Raw genomic sequence first — 17,998 nt, 5'->3', positions numbered from 1 at the left:
TACTCTTTTCAGGATCCAATGAATGGGAATTCCAATTACAGATGGTTCAAAAAAGTCTTGATCGAGTCCTTACATACCCATCTGTGCTCTACTTTCTTTGACAAGGGTTAAGAAGACTTACCCAAACTGTATCATGTAGTTTGACATGTTGATTATCTTTTATCCAATTCAATGTTCAAAATGTAAGCTAGTGTCGGATTAATTTGATAAAGTTGGTCAACAACTTATAGGTCATCTTTTTATTTGTGAATCTCTGATCACCTTGTTGAATCAGGTCGGATCTCTGGTGCAATGGATTGCGGCTTGGAGTCCTAGGCGAATGTAGCAAAAGCATTCAAACGCTAAGGGTTCGAACACCAACTGGGTCAATTTTATCCCTCCTCTATTTTATAACTAATTGAAACAGTAACCAGCAATCCTGCTTCTCCATCACCAGAAACATTTACCAAAATGGCAGTGAAAGAAAGTCTACTTAAACAGAGACTGTTTGCTTTGAAAATGTTGCATAGTCTATGCCCAAGAGGAAATTCCCAATGATACTGCTGAAAATGTAATTTAGGAGTTAGTAATAGTATTTGGCCCTTTATTAATTTCACAGTGTCATTTTAAACACGTGATTTCTATGTCATCCGAAAATGAGATAGTACAAATTTCCGGAGTTATAATGGATTACGTGTGCTGCTGAAATTTCAAATGCTTAAAATATCAATTCATTATTAAACTCTAGAATATTGATTGCTAATATATGTAATTATATAAATATACAAAGTGTAGGTCAGTGTACGTCCACATTTGTTTAGCTGATTTTAAGGTAGAGTATAGCAGAGCCTGGATAGCTCAGTCGGTAGAGCATCAGACTTTTAATCTGAGGGTCCAGGGTTCAAGTCCCTGTTCAGGCGGTTGTTTCCTTTAAAGAAAAAGTACTCTAATTGTATGCTCTTTTTGTGGACCCCTGCATGACGAATAAGATATTCCATTACTAAAATTGCAAAAACGTCTTTCATGGAGTTGTGAAATACACATCTGTCTCACATATTATGTGCCATTTGACTAAACTTAAGTCGTACGTAGATTTACCAATGGTATCATGTAGTCTGAGACGGTGAATATCATTTCACCAATTCAATATTCAAAATATAGCCATGGTTATAGTATCAAATGAACTTTATAAAGCTGATCAACAGCTAATAGCTCATTATTTCATTTCAGAACATCTCTGCACCTCATTATAGCAGATTGGCTCTGTGGCGCAATGGATAGCGCATTGGACTTCTAGGTGAATGTAAAAAAGATATTCAAAGGTTGTGGGTTCGAATCCCACCAGAGTCAGTTTTATCCCTGTTATCCTGTTATCCCAAGTACCAATTCATTATTATATTCTCTGTATTTAGTACTAATACCGGCAACCATCTTAACCCCTTGCGTGCTGATAACAGAACGGTTCCGTCATCAGCTACGGGTGAGCTGTGCTGATGACGAAACCGTTCCGTCATGACTCCGCCCGCGCAAGGCGTAGTCAGCACAGGCGGAAAATACGCCCCGCACTCAAGGGGTTAAAAAACGTAGTGATAGTTGGGACACTTCCTAATGTTGATAATGTCATTTTGTGGGGTGCTGCCTCAGAGCCTGGATAGCTCAGTCGGTAGAGCATCAGACTTTTAATCTGAGGGCCCAGGGTTCAAGTCCCTGTTCAGGCGGCTTGGTTAAAGAAAATGTATATCAATTGCATACTCTTTTCAGGATCCAATGAATGGGAATTCCAATTACAGATGGTTCAAAAAAGTCTTGATCGAGTCCTTACATACCCATCTGTGCTCTACTTTCTTTGACAAGGGTTAAGAAGACTTACCCAAACTGTATCATGTAGTTTGACATGTTGATTATCTTTTATCCAATTCAATGTTCAAAATGTAAGCTAGTGTCGGATTAATTTGATAAAGTTGGTCAACAACTTATAGGTCATCTTTTTATTTGTGAATCTCTGATCACCTTGTTGAATCAGGTCGGATCTCTGGTGCAATGGATTGCGGCTTGGAGTCCTAGGCGAATGTAGCAAAAGCATTCAAACGCTAAGGGTTCGAACACCAACTGGGTCAATTTTATCCCTCCTCTATTTTATAACTAATTGAAACAGTAACCAGCAATCCTGCTTCTCCATCACCAGAAACATTTACCAAAATGGCAGTGAAAGAAAGTCTACTTAAACAGAGACTGTTTGCTTTGAAAATGTTGCATAGTCTATGCCCAAGAGGAAATTCCCAATGATACTGCTGAAAATGTAATTTAGGAGTTAGTAATAGTATTTGGCCCTTTATTAATTTCACTGTGTCATTTTAAACACGTGATTTCTATGTCATCCGAAAATGAGATAGTACAAATTTCCGGAGTTATAATGGATTACGTGTGCTGCTGAAATTTCAAATGCTTATAATATCAATTCAGTATTAAACTCTAGAATATTGATTGCTAATATATGTAATTATATAAATATACAAAGTGTAGGTCAGTGTACGTCCACATTTGTTTAGCTGATTTTAAGGTAGAGTATAGCAGAGCCTGGATAGCTCAGTCGGTAGAGCATCAGACTTTTAATCTGAGGGTCCAGGGTTCAAGTCCCTGTTCAGGCGGTTGTTTCCTTTAAAGAAAAAGTACTCTAATTGTATGCTCTTTTTGTGGACCCCTGCATGACGAATAAGATATTCCATTACTAAAATTGCAAAAACGTCTTTCATGGAGTTGTGAAATACACATCTGTCTCACATATTATGTGCCATTTGACTAAACTTAAGTCGTACGTAGATTTACCAATGGTATCATGTAGTCTGAGACGGTGAATATCATTTCACCAATTCAATATTCAAAATATAGCCATGGTTATAGTATCAAATGAACTTTATAAAGCTGATCAACAGCTAATAGCTCATTATTTCATTTCAGAACATCTCTGCACCTCATTATAGCAGATTGGCTCTGTGGCGCAATGGATAGCGCATTGGACTTCTAGGTGAATGTAAAAAAGATATTCAAAGGTTGTGGGTTCGAATCCCACCAGAGTCAGTTTTATCCCTGTTATCCTGTTATCCCAAGTACCAATTCATTATTATATTCTCTGTATTTAGTACTAATACTGGCAACCATCTTAACCCCTTGCGTGCTGATGACAGAACGGTTCCGTCATCAGCTACGGGTGAGCTGTGCTGATGACGAAACAGTTCCGTCATGACTCCGCCCGCGCAAGGCGTAGTCAGCACAGGCGGAAAATACGCCCCGCACTCAAGGGGTTAAAAAACGTAGTGATAGTTGGGACACTTCCTAATGTTGATAATGTCATTTTGTGGGGTGCTGCCTCAGAGCCTGGATAGCTCAGTCGGTAGAGCATCAGACTTTTAATCTGAGGGCCCAGGGTTCAAGTCCCTGTTCAGGCGGCTTGGTTAAAGAAAATGTATATCAATTGCATACTCTTTTCAGGATCCAATGAATGGGAATTCCAATTACAGATGGTTCAAAAAAGTCTTGATCGAGTCCTTACATACCCATCCGTGCTCTACTTTCTTTGACAAGGGTTAAGAAGACTTACCCAAACTGTATCATGTAGTTTGACATGTTGATTATCTTTTATCCAATTCAATGTTCAAAATGTAAGCTAGTGTCCGATTAATTTGATAAAGTTGGTCAACAACTTATAGGTCATCTTTTTATTTGTGAATCTCTGATCACCTTGTTGAATCAGGTCGGATCTCTGGTGCAATGGATTGCGGCTTGGAGTCCTAGGCGAATGTAGCAAAAGCATTCAAACGCTAAGGGTTCGAACACCAACTGGGTCAATTTTATCCCTCCTCTATTTTATAACTAATTGAAACAGTAACCAGCAATCCTGCTTCTCCATCACCAGAAACATTTACCAAAATGGCAGTGAAAGAAAGTCTACTTAAACAGAGACTGTTTGCTTTGAAAATGTTGCATAGTCTATGCCCAAGAGGAAATTCCCAATGATACTGCTGAAAATGTAATTTAGGAGTTAGTAATAGTATTTAGCACTTTATTAATTTCACTGTGTCATTTTAAACACGTGATTTCTATGTCATCCGAAAATGAGATAGTACAAATTTCCGGAGTTATAATGGATTACGTGTGCTGCTGAAATTTCAAATGCTTATAATATCAATTCAGTATTAAACTCTAGAATATTGATTGCTAATATATGTAATTATATAAATATACAAAGTGTAGGTCAGTGTACGTCCACATTTGTTTAGCTGATTTTAAGGTAGAGTATAGCAGAGCCTGGATAGCTCAGTCGGTAGAGCATCAGACTTTTAATCTGAGGGTCCAGGGTTCAAGTCCCTGTTCAGGCGGTTGTTTCCTTTAAAGAAAAAGTACTCTAATTGTATGCTCTTTTTGTGGACCCCTGCATGACGAATAAGATATTCCATTACTAAAATTGCAAAAACGTCTTTCATGGAGTTGTGAAATACACATCTGTCTCACATATTATGTTCCATTTGACTAAACTTAAGTCGTACGTAGATTTACCAATGGTATCATGTAGTCTGAGACGGTGAATATCATTTCACCAATTCAATATTCAAAATATAGCCATGGTTATAGTATCAAATGAACTTTATAAAGCTGATCAACAGCTAATAGCTCATTATTTCATTTCAGAACATCTCTGCACCTCATTATAGCAGATTGGCTCTGTGGCGCAATGGATAGCGCATTGGACTTCTAGGTGAATGTAAAATAGATATTCAAAGGTTGTGGGTTCGAATCCCACCAGAGTCAGTTTTATCCCTGTTATCCTGTTATCCCAAGTACCAACTCATTATTATATTCTCTGTATTTAGTACTAATACCGGCAACCATCTTAACCCCTTGCGTGCTGATGACGAAACCGTTCCGTCATGACTCCGCCCGCGCAAGGCGGAGTCAGCACAGGCGGAAAATACGCCCCGCACGCAAGGGGTTAAAAAACGTAGTGATAGTTGGGACACTTCCTAATGTTGATAATGTCATTTTGTGGGGTGCTGCCTCAGAGCCTGGATAGCTCAGTCAGTAGAGCATCAGACTTTTAATCTGAGGGCCCAGGGTTCAAGTCCCTGTTCAGGCGGCTTGGTTAAAGAAAACGTATATCAATTGCATACTCTTTTCAGGATCCAATGAATGGGAATTCCAATTACAGATGGTTCAAAAAAGTCTTGATCGAGTCCTTACATACCCATCTGTGCTCTACTTTCTTTGACAAGGGTTAAGAAGACTTACCCAAACTGTATCATGTAGTTTGACATGTTGATTATCTTTTATCCAATTCAATGTTCAAAATGTAAGCTAGTGTCGGATTAATTTGATAAAGTTGGTCAACAACTTATAGGTCATCTTTTTATTTGTGAATCTCTGATCACCTTGTTGAATCAGGTCGGATCTCTGGTGCAATGGATTGCGGCTTGGAGTCCTAGGCGAATGTAGCAAAAGCATTCAAACGCTAAGGGTTCGAACACCAACTGGGTCAATTTTATCCCTCCTCTATTTTATAACTAATTGAAACAGTAACCAGCAATCCTGCTTCTCCATCACCAGAAACATTTACCAAAATGGCAGTGAAAGAAAGTCTACTTAAACAGAGACTGTTTGCTTTGAAAATGTTGCATAGTCTATGCCCAAGAGGAAATTCCCAATGATACTGCTGAAAATGTAATTTAGGAGTTAGTAATAGTATTTGGCCCTTTATTAATTTCACAGTGTCATTTTAAACACGTGATTTCTATGTCATCCGAAAATGAGATAGTACAAATTTCCGGAGTTATAATGGATTACGTGTGCTGCTGAAATTTCAAATGCTTAAAATATCAATTCATTATTAAACTCTAGAATATTGATTGCTAATATATGTAATTATATAAATATACAAAGTGTAGGTCAGTGTACGTCCACATTTGTTTAGCTGATTTTAAGGTAGAGTATAGCAGAGCCTGGATAGCTCAGTCGGTAGAGCATCAGACTTTTAATCTGAGGGTCCAGGGTTCAAGTCCCTGTTCAGGTGGTTGTTTCCTTTAAAGAAAAAGTACTCTAATTGTATGCTCTTTTTGTGGACCCCTGCATGACGAATAAGATATTCCATTACTAAAATTGCAAAAACGTCTTTCATGGAGTTGTGAAATACACATCTGTCTCACATATTATGTGCCATTTGACTAAACTTAAGTCGTACGTAGATTTACCAATGGTATCATGTAGTCTGAGACGGTGAATATCATTTCACCAATTCAATATTCAAAATATAGCCATGGTTATAGTATCAAATGAACTTTATAAAGCTGATCAACAGCTAATAGCTCATTATTTCATTTCAGAACATCTCTGCACCTCATTATAGCAGATTGGCTCTGTGGCGCAATGGATAGCGCATTGGACTTCTAGGTGAATGTAAAAAAGATATTCAAAGGTTGTGGGTTCGAATCCCACCAGAGTCAGTTTTATCCCTGTTATCCTGTTATCCCAAGTACCAATTCATTATTATATTCTCTGTATTTAGTACTAATACCGGCAACCATCTTAACCCCTTGCGTGCTGATGACAGAACGGTTCCGTCATCAGCTACGGGTGAGCTGTGCTGATGACGAAACAGTTCCGTCATGACTCCGCCCGCGCAAGGCGTAGTCAGCACAGGCGGAAAATACGCCCCGCACTCAAGGGGTTAAAAAACGTAGTGATAGTTGGGACACTTCCTAATGTTGATAATGTCATTTTGTGGGGTGCTGCCTCAGAGCCTGGATAGCTCAGTCGGTAGAGCATCAGACTTTTAATCTGAGGGCCCAGGGTTCAAGTCCCTGTTCAGGCGGCTTGGTTAAAGAAAATGTATATCAATTGCATACTCTTTTCAGGATCCAATGAATGGGAATTCCAATTACAGATGGTTCAAAAAAGTCTTGATCGAGTCCTTACATACCCATCTGTGCTCTACTTTCTTTGACAAGGGTTAAGAAGACTTACCCAAACTGTATCATGTAGTTTGACATGTTGATTATCTTTTATCCAATTCAATGTTCAAAATGTAAGCTAGTGTCGGATTAATTTGATAAAGTTGGTCAACAACTTATAGGTCATCTTTTTATTTGTGAATCTCTGATCACCTTGTTGAATCAGGTCGGATCTCTGGTGCAATGGATTGCGGCTTGGAGTCCTAGGCGAATGTAGCAAAAGCATTCAAACGCTAAGGGTTCGAACACCAACTGGGTCAATTTTATCCCTCCTCTATTTTATAACTAATTGAAACAGTAACCAGCAATCCTGCTTCTCCATCACCAGAAACATTTACCAAAATGGCAGTGAAAGAAAGTCTACTTAAACAGAGACTGTTTGCTTTGAAAATGTTGCATAGTCTATGCCCAAGAGGAAATTCCCAATGATACTGCTGAAAATGTAATTTAGGAGTTAGTAATAGTATTTGGCCCTTTATTAATTTCACTGTGTCATTTTAAACACGTGATTTCTATGTCATCCGAAAATGAGATAGTACAAATTTCCGGAGTTATAATGGATTACGTGTGCTGCTGAAATTTCAAATGCTTATAATATCAATTCAGTATTAAACTCTAGAATATTGATTGCTAATATATGTAATTATATAAATATACAAAGTGTAGGTCAGTGTACGTCCACATTTGTTTAGCTGATTTTAAGGTAGAGTATAGCAGAGCCTGGATAGCTCAGTCGGTAGAGCATCAGACTTTTAATCTGAGGGTCCAGGGTTCAAGTCCCTGTTCAGGCGGTTGTTTCCTTTAAAGAAAAAGTACTCTAATTGTATGCTCTTTTTGTGGACCCCTGCATGACGAATAAGATATTCCATTACTAAAATTGCAAAAACGTCTTTCATGGAGTTGTGAAATACACATCTGTCTCACATATTATGTGCCATTTGACTAAACTTAAGTCGTACGTAGATTTACCAATGGTATCATGTAGTCTGAGACGGTGAATATCATTTCACCAATTCAATATTCAAAATATAGCCATGGTTATAGTATCAAATGAACTTTATAAAGCTGATCAACAGCTAATAGCTCATTATTTCATTTCAGAACATCTCTGCACCTCATTATAGCAGATTGGCTCTGTGGCGCAATGGATAGCGCATTGGACTTCTAGGTGAATGTAAAAAAGATATTCAAAGGTTGTGGGTTCGAATCCCACCAGAGTCAGTTTTATCCCTGTTATCCTGTTATCCCAAGTACCAATTCATTATTATATTCTCTGTATTTAGTACTAATACTGGCAACCATCTTAACCCCTTGCGTGCTGATGACAGAACGGTTCCGTCATCAGCTACGGGTGAGCTGTGCTGATGACGAAACAGTTCCGTCATGACTCCGCCCGCGCAAGGCGTAGTCAGCACAGGCGGAAAATACGCCCCGCACTCAAGGGGTTAAAAAACGTAGTGATAGTTGGGACACTTCCTAATGTTGATAATGTCATTTTGTGGGGTGCTGCCTCAGAGCCTGGATAGCTCAGTCGGTAGAGCATCAGACTTTTAATCTGAGGGCCCAGGGTTCAAGTCCCTGTTCAGGCGGCTTGGTTAAAGAAAATGTATATCAATTGCATACTCTTTTCAGGATCCAATGAATGGGAATTCCAATTACAGATGGTTCAAAAAAGTCTTGATCGAGTCCTTACATACCCATCCGTGCTCTACTTTCTTTGACAAGGGTTAAGAAGACTTACCCAAACTGTATCATGTAGTTTGACATGTTGATTATCTTTTATCCAATTCAATGTTCAAAATGTAAGCTAGTGTCCGATTAATTTGATAAAGTTGGTCAACAACTTATAGGTCATCTTTTTATTTGTGAATCTCTGATCACCTTGTTGAATCAGGTCGGATCTCTGGTGCAATGGATTGCGGCTTGGAGTCCTAGGCGAATGTAGCAAAAGCATTCAAACGCTAAGGGTTCGAACACCAACTGGGTCAATTTTATCCCTCCTCTATTTTATAACTAATTGAAACAGTAACCAGCAATCCTGCTTCTCCATCACCAGAAACATTTACCAAAATGGCAGTGAAAGAAAGTCTACTTAAACAGAGACTGTTTGCTTTGAAAATGTTGCATAGTCTATGCCCAAGAGGAAATTCCCAATGATACTGCTGAAAATGTAATTTAGGAGTTAGTAATAGTATTTAGCACTTTATTAATTTCACTGTGTCATTTTAAACACGTGATTTCTATGTCATCCGAAAATGAGATAGTACAAATTTCCGGAGTTATAATGGATTACGTGTGCTGCTGAAATTTCAAATGCTTATAATATCAATTCAGTATTAAACTCTAGAATATTGATTGCTAATATATGTAATTATATAAATATACAAAGTGTAGGTCAGTGTACGTCCACATTTGTTTAGCTGATTTTAAGGTAGAGTATAGCAGAGCCTGGATAGCTCAGTCGGTAGAGCATCAGACTTTTAATCTGAGGGTCCAGGGTTCAAGTCCCTGTTCAGGCGGTTGTTTCCTTTAAAGAAAAAGTACTCTAATTGTATGCTCTTTTTGTGGACCCCTGCATGACGAATAAGATATTCCATTACTAAAATTGCAAAAACGTCTTTCATGGAGTTGTGAAATACACATCTGTCTCACATATTATGTTCCATTTGACTAAACTTAAGTCGTACGTAGATTTACCAATGGTATCATGTAGTCTGAGACGGTGAATATCATTTCACCAATTCAATATTCAAAATATAGCCATGGTTATAGTATCAAATGAACTTTATAAAGCTGATCAACAGCTAATAGCTCATTATTTCATTTCAGAACATCTCTGCACCTCATTATAGCAGATTGGCTCTGTGGCGCAATGGATAGCGCATTGGACTTCTAGGTGAATGTAAAATAGATATTCAAAGGTTGTGGGTTCGAATCCCACCAGAGTCAGTTTTATCCCTGTTATCCTGTTATCCCAAGTACCAACTCATTATTATATTCTCTGTATTTAGTACTAATACCGGCAACCATCTTAACCCCTTGCGTGCTGATGACGAAACCGTTCCGTCATGACTCCGCCCGCGCAAGGCGGAGTCAGCACAGGCGGAAAATACGCCCCGCACGCAAGGGGTTAAAAAACGTAGTGATAGTTGGGACACTTCCTAATGTTGATAATGTCATTTTGTGGGGTGCTGCCTCAGAGCCTGGATAGCTCAGTCAGTAGAGCATCAGACTTTTAATCTGAGGGCCCAGGGTTCAAGTCCCTGTTCAGGCGGCTTGGTTAAAGAAAACGTATATCAATTGCATACTCTTTTCAGGATCCAATGAATGGGAATTCCAATTACAGATGGTTCAAAAAAGTCTTGATCGAGTCCTTACATACCCATCTGTGCTCTACTTTCTTTGACAAGGGTTAAGAAGACTTACCCAAACTGTATCATGTAGTTTGACATGTTGATTATCTTTTATCCAATTCAATGTTCAAAATGTAAGCTAGTGTCGGATTAATTTGATAAAGTTGGTCAACAACTTATAGGTCATCTTTTTATTTGTGAATCTCTGATCACCTTGTTGAATCAGGTCGGATCTCTGGTGCAATGGATTGCGGCTTGGAGTCCTAGGCGAATGTAGCAAAAGCATTCAAACGCTAAGGGTTCGAACACCAACTGGGTCAATTTTATCCCTCCTCTATTTTATAACTAATTGAAACAGTAACCAGCAATCCTGCTTCTCCATCACCAGAAACATTTACCAAAATGGCAGTGAAAGAAAGTCTACTTAAACAGAGACTGTTTGCTTTGAAAATGTTGCATAGTCTATGCCCAAGAGGAAATTCCCAATGATACTGCTGAAAATGTAATTTAGGAGTTAGTAATAGTATTTGGCCCTTTATTAATTTCACAGTGTCATTTTAAACACGTGATTTCTATGTCATCCGAAAATGAGATAGTACAAATTTCCGGAGTTATAATGGATTACGTGTGCTGCTGAAATTTCAAATGCTTAAAATATCAATTCATTATTAAACTCTAGAATATTGATTGCTAATATATGTAATTATATAAATATACAAAGTGTAGGTCAGTGTACGTCCACATTTGTTTAGCTGATTTTAAGGTAGAGTATAGCAGAGCCTGGATAGCTCAGTCGGTAGAGCATCAGACTTTTAATCTGAGGGTCCAGGGTTCAAGTCCCTGTTCAGGTGGTTGTTTCCTTTAAAGAAAAAGTACTCTAATTGTATGCTCTTTTTGTGGACCCCTGCATGACGAATAAGATATTCCATTACTAAAATTGCAAAAACGTCTTTCATGGAGTTGTGAAATACACATCTGTCTCACATATTATGTGCCATTTGACTAAACTTAAGTCGTACGTAGATTTACCAATGGTATCATGTAGTCTGAGACGGTGAATATCATTTCACCAATTCAATATTCAAAATATAGCCATGGTTATAGTATCAAATGAACTTTATAAAGCTGATCAACAGCTAATAGCTCATTATTTCATTTCAGAACATCTCTGCACCTCATTATAGCAGATTGGCTCTGTGGCGCAATGGATAGCGCATTGGACTTCTAGGTGAATGTAAAAAAGATATTCAAAGGTTGTGGGTTCGAATCCCACCAGAGTCAGTTTTATCCCTGTTATCCTGTTATCCCAAGTACCAATTCATTATTATATTCTCTGTATTTAGTACTAATACCGGCAACCATCTTAACCCCTTGCGTGCTGATAACAGAACGGTTCCGTCATCAGCTACGGGTGAGCTGTGCTGATGACGAAACCGTTCCGTCATGACTCCGCCCGCGCAAGGCGTAGTCAGCACAGGCGGAAAATACGCCCCGCACTCAAGGGGTTAAAAAACGTAGTGATAGTTGGGACACTTCCTAATGTTGATAATGTCATTTTGTGGGGTGCTGCCTCAGAGCCTGGATAGCTCAGTCGGTAGAGCATCAGACTTTTAATCTGAGGGCCCAGGGTTCAAGTCCCTGTTCAGGCGGCTTGGTTAAAGAAAATGTATATCAATTGCATACTCTTTTCAGGATCCAATGAATGGGAATTCCAATTACAGATGGTTCAAAAAAGTCTTGATCGAGTCCTTACATACCCATCTGTGCTCTACTTTCTTTGACAAGGGTTAAGAAGACTTACCCAAACTGTATCATGTAGTTTGACATGTTGATTATCTTTTATCCAATTCAATGTTCAAAATGTAAGCTAGTGTCGGATTAATTTGATAAAGTTGGTCAACAACTTATAGGTCATCTTTTTATTTGTGAATCTCTGATCACCTTGTTGAATCAGGTCGGATCTCTGGTGCAATGGATTGCGGCTTGGAGTCCTAGGCGAATGTAGCAAAAGCATTCAAACGCTAAGGGTTCGAACACCAACTGGGTCAATTTTATCCCTCCTCTATTTTATAACTAATTGAAACAGTAACCAGCAATCCTGCTTCTCCATCACCAGAAACATTTACCAAAATGGCAGTGAAAGAAAGTCTACTTAAACAGAGACTGTTTGCTTTGAAAATGTTGCATAGTCTATGCCCAAGAGGAAATTCCCAATGATACTGCTGAAAATGTAATTTAGGAGTTAGTAATAGTATTTGGCCCTTTATTAATTTCACTGTGTCATTTTAAACACGTGATTTCTATGTCATCCGAAAATGAGATAGTACAAATTTCCGGAGTTATAATGGATTACGTGTGCTGCTGAAATTTCAAATGCTTATAATATCAATTCAGTATTAAACTCTAGAATATTGATTGCTAATATATGTAATTATATAAATATACAAAGTGTAGGTCAGTGTACGTCCACATTTGTTTAGCTGATTTTAAGGTAGAGTATAGCAGAGCCTGGATAGCTCAGTCGGTAGAGCATCAGACTTTTAATCTGAGGGTCCAGGGTTCAAGTCCCTGTTCAGGCGGTTGTTTCCTTTAAAGAAAAAGTACTCTAATTGTATGCTCTTTTTGTGGACCCCTGCATGACGAATAAGATATTCCATTACTAAAATTGCAAAAACGTCTTTCATGGAGTTGTGAAATACACATCTGTCTCACATATTATGTGCCATTTGACTAAACTTAAGTCGTACGTAGATTTACCAATGGTATCATGTAGTCTGAGACGGTGAATATCATTTCACCAATTCAATATTCAAAATATAGCCATGGTTATAGTATCAAATGAACTTTATAAAGCTGATCAACAGCTAATAGCTCATTATTTCATTTCAGAACATCTCTGCACCTCATTATAGCAGATTGGCTCTGTGGCGCAATGGATAGCGCATTGGACTTCTAGGTGAATGTAAAAAAGATATTCAAAGGTTGTGGGTTCGAATCCCACCAGAGTCAGTTTTATCCCTGTTATCCTGTTATCCCAAGTACCAATTCATTATTATATTCTCTGTATTTAGTACTAATACTGGCAACCATCTTAACCCCTTGCGTGCTGATGACAGAACGGTTCCGTCATCAGCTACGGGTGAGCTGTGCTGATGACGAAACAGTTCCGTCATGACTCCGCCCGCGCAAGGCGTAGTCAGCACAGGCGGAAAATACGCCCCGCACTCAAGGGGTTAAAAAACGTAGTGATAGTTGGGACACTTCCTAATGTTGATAATGTCATTTTGTGGGGTGCTGCCTCAGAGCCTGGATAGCTCAGTCGGTAGAGCATCAGACTTTTAATCTGAGGGCCCAGGGTTCAAGTCCCTGTTCAGGCGGCTTGGTTAAAGAAAATGTATATCAATTGCATACTCTTTTCAGGATCCAATGAATGGGAATTCCAATTACAGATGGTTCAAAAAAGTCTTGATCGAGTCCTTACATACCCATCCGTGCTCTACTTTCTTTGACAAGGGTTAAGAAGACTTACCCAAACTGTATCATGTAGTTTGACATGTTGATTATCTTTTATCCAATTCAATGTTCAAAATGTAAGCTAGTGTCCGATTAATTTGATAAAGTTGGTCAACAACTTATAGGTCATCTTTTTATTTGTGAATCTCTGATCACCTTGTTGAATCAGGTCGGATCTCTGGTGCAATGGATTGCGGCTTGGAGTCCTAGGCGAATGTAGCAAAAGCATTCAAACGCTAAGGGTTCGAACACCAACTGGGTCAATTTTATCCCTCCTCTATTTTATAACTAATTGAAACAGTAACCAGCAATCCTGCTTCTCCATCACCAGAAACATTTACCAAAATGGCAGTGAAAGAAAGTCTACTTAAACAGAGACTGTTTGCTTTGAAAATGTTGCATAGTCTATGCCCAAGAGGAAATTCCCAATGATACTGCTGAAAATGTAATTTAGGAGTTAGTAATAGTATTTAGCCCTTTATTAATTTCACTGTGTCATTTTAAACACGTGATTTCTATGTCATCCGAAAATGAGATAGTACAAATTTCCGGAGTTATAATGGATTACGTGTGCTGCTGAAATTTCAAATGCTTATAATATCAATTCAGTATTAAACTCTAGAATATTGATTGCTAATATATGTAATTATATAAATATACAAAGTGTAGGTCAGTGTACGTCCACATTTGTTTAGCTGATTTTAAGGTAGAGTATAGCAGAGCCTGGATAGCTCAGTCGGTAGAGCATCAGACTTTTAATCTGAGGGTCCAGGGTTCAAGTCCCTGTTCAGGCGGTTGTTTCCTTTAAAGAAAAAGTACTCTAATTGTATGCTCTTTTTGTGGACCCCTGCATGACGAATAAGATATTCCATTACTAAAATTGCAAAAACGTCTTTCATGGAGTTGTGAAATACACATCTGTCTCACATATTATGTTCCATTTGACTAAACTTAAGTCGTACGTAGATTTACCAATGGTATCATGTAGTCTGAGACGGTGAATATCATTTCACCAATTCAATATTCAAAATATAGCCATGGTTATAGTATCAAATGAACTTTATAAAGCTGATCAACAGCTAATAGCTCATTATTTCATTTCAGAACATCTCTGCACCTCATTATAGCAGATTGGCTCTGTGGCGCAATGGATAGCGCATTGGACTTCTAGGTGAATGTAAAATAGATATTCAAAGGTTGTGGGTTCGAATCCCACCAGAGTCAGTTTTATCCCTGTTATCCTGTTATCCCAAGTACCAACTCATTATTATATTCTCTGTATTTAGTACTAATACCGGCAACCATCTTAACCCCTTGCGTGCTGATGACGAAACCGTTCCGTCATGACTCCGCCCGCGCAAGGCGGAGTCAGCACAGGCGGAAAATACGCCCCGCACGCAAGGGGTTAAAAAACGTAGTGATAGTTGGGACACTTCCTAATGTTGATAATGTCATTTTGTGGGGTGCTGCCTCAGAGCCTGGATAGCTCAGTCAGTAGAGCATCAGACTTTTAATCTGAGGGCCCAGGGTTCAAGTCCCTGTTCAGGCGGCTTGGTTAAAGAAAACGTATATCAATTGCATACTCTTTTCAGGATCCAATGAATGGGAATTCCAATTACAGATGGTTCAAAAAAGTCTTGATCGAGTCCTTACATACCCATCTGTGCTCTACTTTCTTTGACAAGGGTTAAGAAGACTTACCCAAACTGTATCATGTAGTTTGACATGTTGATTATCTTTTATCCAATTCAATGTTCAAAATGTAAGCTAGTGTCGGATTAATTTGATAAAGTTGGTCAACAACTTATAGGTCATCTTTTTATTTGTGAATCTCTGATCACCTTGTTGAATCAGGTCGGATCTCTGGTGCAATGGATTGCGGCTTGGAGTCCTAGGCGAATGTAGCAAAAGCATTCAAACGCTAAGGGTTCGAACACCAACTGGGTCAATTTTATCCCTCCTCTATTTTATAACTAATTGAAACAGTAACCAGCAATCCTGCTTCTCCATCACCAGAAACATTTACCAAAATGGCAGTGAAAGAAAGTCTACTTAAACAGAGACTGTTTGCTTTGAAAATGTTGCATAGTCTATGCCCAAGAGGAAATTCCCAATGATACTGCTGAAAATGTAATTTAGGAGTTAGTAATAGTATTTGGCCCTTTATTAATTTCACAGTGTCATTTTAAACACGTGATTTCTATGTCATCCGAAAATGAGATAGTACAAATTTCCGGAGTTATAATGGATTACGTGTGCTGCTGAAATTTCAAATGCTTAAAATATCAATTCATTATTAAACTCTAGAATATTGATTGCTAATATATGTAATTATATAAATATACAAAGTGTAGGTCAGTGTACGTCCACATTTGTTTAGCTGATTTTAAGGTAGAGTATAGCAGAGCCTGGATAGCTCAGTCGGTAGAGCATCAGACTTTTAATCTGAGGGTCCAGGGTTCAAGTCCCTGTTCAGGTGGTTGTTTCCTTTAAAGAAAAAGTACTCTAATTGTATGCTCTTTTTGTGGACCCCTGCATGACGAATAAGATATTCCATTACTAAAATTGCAAAAACGTCTTTCATGGAGTTGTGAAATACACATCTGTCTCACATATTATGTGCCATTTGACTAAACTTAAGTCGTACGTAGATTTACCAATGGTATCATGTAGTCTGAGACGGTGAATATCATTTCACCAATTCAATATTCAAAATATAGCCATGGTTATAGTATCAAATGAACTTTATAAAGCTGATCAACAGCTAATAGCTCATTATTTCATTTCAGAACATCTCTGCACCTCATTATAGCAGATTGGCTCTGTGGCGCAATGGATAGCGCATTGGACTTCTAGGTGAATGTAAAAAAGATATTCAAAGGTTGTGGGTTCGAATCCCACCAGAGTCAGTTTTATCCCTGTTATCCTGTTATCCCAAGTACCAATTCATTATTATATTCTCTGTATTTAGTACTAATACCGGCAACCATCTTAACCCCTTGCGTGCTGATAACAGAACGGTTCCGTCATCAGCTACGGGTGAGCTGTGCTGATGACGAAACCGTTCCGTCATGACTCCGCCCGCGCAAGGCGTAGTCAGCACAGGCGGAAAATACGCCCCGCACTCAAGGGGTTAAAAAACGTAGTGATAGTTGGGACACTTCCTAATGTTGATAATGTCATTTTGTGGGGTGCTGCCTCAGAGCCTGGATAGCTCAGTCGGTAGAGCATCAGACTTTTAATCTGAGGGCCCAGGGTTCAAGTCCCTGTTCAGGCGGCTTGGTTAAAGAAAATGTATATCAATTGCATACTCTTTTCAGGATCCAATGAATGGGAATTCCAATTACAGATGGTTCAAAAAAGTCTTGATCGAGTCCTTACATACCCATCTGTGCTCTACTTTCTTTGACAAGGGTTAAGAAGACTTACCCAAACTGTATCATGTAGTTTGACATGTTGATTATCTTTTATCCAATTCAATGTTCAAAATGTAAGCTAGTGTCGGATTAATTTGATAAAGTTGGTCAACAACTTATAGGTCATCTTTTTATTTGTGAATCTCTGATCACCTTGTTGAATCAGGTCGGATCTCTGGTGCAATGGATTGCGGCTTGGAGTCCTAGGCGAATGTAGCAAAAGCATTCAAACGCTAAGGGTTCGAACACCAACTGGGTCAATTTTATCCCTCCTCTATTTTATAACTAATTGAAACAGTAACCAGCAATCCTGCTTCTCCATCACCAGAAACATTTACCAAAATGGCAGTGAAAGAAAGTCTACTTAAACAGAGACTGTTTGCTTTGAAAATGTTGCATAGTCTATGCCCAAGAGGAAATTCCCAATGATACTGCTGAAAATGTAATTTAGGAGTTAGTAATAGTATTTGGCCCTTTATTAATTTCACTGTGTCATTTTAAACACGTGATTTCTATGTCATCCGAAAATGAGATAGTACAAATTTCCGGAGTTATAATGGATTACGTGTGCTGCTGAAATTTCAAATGCTTATAATATCAATTCAGTATTAAACTCTAGAATATTGATTGCTAATATATGTAATTATATAAATATACAAAGTGTAGGTCAGTGTACGTCCACATTTGTTTAGCTGATTTTAAGGTAGAGTATAGCAGAGCCTGGATAGCTCAGTCGGTA

The 17,998-nt window shown here is 38.5% G+C and overlaps 10 non-coding genes across 10 annotated transcripts; all 10 read left to right on the top strand.

The window, feature by feature from the left end:
- The first annotated feature begins 1,238 nt into the window (after positions 1 to 1,238).
- TRNAR-UCU (transfer RNA arginine (anticodon UCU)) lies at positions 1,239 to 1,329 on the top strand. The gene is given in 2 exon segments: positions 1,239 to 1,275; positions 1,294 to 1,329. It is a non-coding gene; the product is annotated as a tRNA-Arg (tRNA).
- A 1,637-nt stretch (positions 1,330 to 2,966) lies between these two features.
- On the top strand, positions 2,967 to 3,057 carry TRNAR-UCU (transfer RNA arginine (anticodon UCU)). Its single transcript is given in 2 exon segments — positions 2,967 to 3,003; positions 3,022 to 3,057. It is a non-coding gene; the product is annotated as a tRNA-Arg (tRNA).
- Positions 3,058 to 4,694: 1,637 nt separating this feature from the next.
- On the top strand, positions 4,695 to 4,785 carry TRNAR-UCU (transfer RNA arginine (anticodon UCU)). The gene is given in 2 exon segments: positions 4,695 to 4,731; positions 4,750 to 4,785. It is a non-coding gene; the product is annotated as a tRNA-Arg (tRNA).
- A 1,594-nt stretch (positions 4,786 to 6,379) lies between these two features.
- On the top strand, positions 6,380 to 6,470 carry TRNAR-UCU (transfer RNA arginine (anticodon UCU)). The gene is given in 2 exon segments: positions 6,380 to 6,416; positions 6,435 to 6,470. It is a non-coding gene; the product is annotated as a tRNA-Arg (tRNA).
- Positions 6,471 to 8,107: 1,637 nt separating this feature from the next.
- TRNAR-UCU (transfer RNA arginine (anticodon UCU)) lies at positions 8,108 to 8,198 on the top strand. The gene is given in 2 exon segments: positions 8,108 to 8,144; positions 8,163 to 8,198. It is a non-coding gene; the product is annotated as a tRNA-Arg (tRNA).
- A 1,637-nt stretch (positions 8,199 to 9,835) lies between these two features.
- Positions 9,836 to 9,926, top strand: TRNAR-UCU (transfer RNA arginine (anticodon UCU)). Its single transcript is given in 2 exon segments — positions 9,836 to 9,872; positions 9,891 to 9,926. It is a non-coding gene; the product is annotated as a tRNA-Arg (tRNA).
- Positions 9,927 to 11,520: 1,594 nt separating this feature from the next.
- TRNAR-UCU (transfer RNA arginine (anticodon UCU)) lies at positions 11,521 to 11,611 on the top strand. Its single transcript is given in 2 exon segments — positions 11,521 to 11,557; positions 11,576 to 11,611. It is a non-coding gene; the product is annotated as a tRNA-Arg (tRNA).
- Positions 11,612 to 13,248: 1,637 nt separating this feature from the next.
- TRNAR-UCU (transfer RNA arginine (anticodon UCU)) lies at positions 13,249 to 13,339 on the top strand. Its single transcript is given in 2 exon segments — positions 13,249 to 13,285; positions 13,304 to 13,339. It is a non-coding gene; the product is annotated as a tRNA-Arg (tRNA).
- A 1,637-nt stretch (positions 13,340 to 14,976) lies between these two features.
- On the top strand, positions 14,977 to 15,067 carry TRNAR-UCU (transfer RNA arginine (anticodon UCU)). The gene is given in 2 exon segments: positions 14,977 to 15,013; positions 15,032 to 15,067. It is a non-coding gene; the product is annotated as a tRNA-Arg (tRNA).
- Positions 15,068 to 16,661: 1,594 nt separating this feature from the next.
- TRNAR-UCU (transfer RNA arginine (anticodon UCU)) lies at positions 16,662 to 16,752 on the top strand. Its single transcript is given in 2 exon segments — positions 16,662 to 16,698; positions 16,717 to 16,752. It is a non-coding gene; the product is annotated as a tRNA-Arg (tRNA).
- The last annotated feature ends 1,246 nt before the right edge of the window (positions 16,753 to 17,998 follow it).

The sequence above is a fragment of the Lissotriton vulgaris genome, chromosome 1_2 (genome assembly GCF_964263255.1).
Source record: "Lissotriton vulgaris chromosome 1_2, aLisVul1.2, whole genome shotgun sequence".
Classification (NCBI taxonomy): Eukaryota; Metazoa; Chordata; class Amphibia; order Caudata; family Salamandridae; genus Lissotriton; species Lissotriton vulgaris.
Note: the sequence above shows the minus strand (reverse complement) of the source record. Positions and strands in the feature narration are given on the sequence as shown.